This window comes from Telmatherina bonti, assembly GCF_933228915.1.
Source record: "Telmatherina bonti genome assembly, chromosome: 21".
Taxonomy (NCBI): Eukaryota; Metazoa; Chordata; class Actinopteri; order Atheriniformes; family Telmatherinidae; genus Telmatherina; species Telmatherina bonti.
The window spans coordinates 30,247,195-30,249,387 of NC_136630.1; positions in this window are offsets into that span (position 1 = coordinate 30,247,195).

Here is a 2,193-nt window from a genome sequence, read left to right on the forward strand (position 1 = left end):
ATATATTTTTGTAGCAAACCACAATTTTTGATCTGTAAGAATTCCACACTACCTTTTAATGCAGATGATTATTACACCCTTTTCTTAAGAATCACCGTGTCTTGTTTTTATTGTTTTAGCTGGTTTTACACACCGTTCAGCTCCATCATGTGCAGGAGTGTCTGCACGTTTTCTGCTTTCAGAAGACGGAGTGTTGAGACACATTTCTGCAGATCCGCTCAGGCCGCCAGCTGCAGCGTCCCGCCTGACCCACAGGATGGTGTGGACAGAGATGAGCTGTGCAGCTCTGCAGCATGCACAGTGTGTACTGACCTGACAGGTTGGATCTTCTGCAGAGAAGCAACACGACAACTCCAGCCAATGAAACAGCCATCACAGTTCCCACCAGCAAAGAAACCCACTCTGGAAAAAACACACAAAACATTCTTCTTTAGTTAACTAAAGCCAAACTGGAGCCAGTATCGAAGCTCTTTACACTGAAGTGGAGCAGTCAGGAGAAGTTTTCAGCCCACATATCCAGAAGTGCACGGTAGTTTCCTCCGGTTGGTTGAGGAAAGTGTGCTTCCACATGAACGTTTGTGCTTTTATTGGAAGAAGTGATGTTAAAGCTAATATTGCAGTAGGAATTACACCGAGGCTGTCACTGCTCACCAAACTGGCTTGGGTCCTTTCCTCCACTCCATCTTGGCTTTGAGCTCGCTGCTGAATGGAGCTGAAATATTAAAGGCAGAAACAGAAGCAGTGGGAGGAAATCTGGACCTGAGACGGCTGTTACTGCCGTGTCAAGGAAAAGGACAAAGCTCTTTACTTCCCAGCTTTAAAAGAACTAGTAGAGTAGAATACTGACATACTGGCTAAATACTGAACTGAACTTCATCATCCTGCTCTGTCATGTCTGGTTAAAAAGATGTGGAACAAATAAACACTGAAACACTCTCATGGCAAATCTGCTATGAAAACGATGGCGAATGAGTTTGAAACTATCAGAAGCTGCTGAAAATGTTCTGAATCAGTTCTTTCTTGAGGTGTTGTTCTCATACTCTGATAGTTAACTCCAGGATGGTGACAGACTGCATCCGGCTGACTGACACGGGATCAGAGTCAGCATAAAGTCTGGCTTAAACATCACCTGCAGCTCTCAGTCCGTGTTTGAAAGCAGACACTCCTTCTTCCACTCGGAAACGTCTGAAACGCTGCATTCATTTCTGTTTTGTTACATGCACCCACCTGTTCTTTGGGAAAAGAAAAAAAAGTGCAGCTTGCTGGAACTTCAGGCTAACTCCTGTTAATGTCATGATGCTGAGCTGTTTGACCCACATGCAAATGAAGCTCAAAAGAGAAGTTAACAATGAGAAGGTTTGCTGGAAAACAATGAAGGTTTCTACGGTCCGGGAAAATCCTGGGCTCAGCACTGCTGTGTCGCTGTAGAGACAGCTTTATATGAGAGCTGGGGTTGGATGATGACACCGTGGAATGGATGGGCTTTCCTACTTGTTTTAAAGATATAGATAGTGATGACGAGGGATCTGGGAGGGAAGTTCTGGGAGGGATGCCTGGAGAATGCTGCAAGTCTGAGCCAGTCGTGGGCAAACGATGGAGGGTGGACAAGCTGCACAGCCATGACTGTTCCTGGATGGCTGCCAGCCGTGGACAGATGACCACAGGAGGTTGTTGCAGCAGAGAGGATTTCCAGAGAGGAACGTCATGGACTGGTTAGCAATGAAGTCAACAGGGCGCTCAGGGGAATCCAGTTCGGGTGCTTTCACAGGGCTCAAGGCTCAAGCAACGAGGAACTGGCAGCCGGCTCCAGATATACTCCAGGCGATGACCACAGATGCTCTGCAGGTGTGTGGAAAAGCACACCTATGGAAATCAGCCTGCAGGTACGGGCCCAATGGCCCCCTCTGGTGGAACCTGAAAAACAGCACCGATCCCCACAGAAGACAACCCAGATCCTGACAATTAAAAGAGCTGACAGGACAGATGTGCAGCTCTAGTACTGCTTTGTTGACAAGTTAACTCAGTGTTTGCACAACTCAAACAAAAGGCCAACTAAAGACGCTCAATTCTCTGCAGCTTTTGCTCTTAATCAGATCCTGTAGAATAATAATCATCATTTTACTGGCTGAAACACATTCCCTATCCGCACAAGTCCACATTAGGTTCTGCTTGGTTGGATTAAAACATCTACTT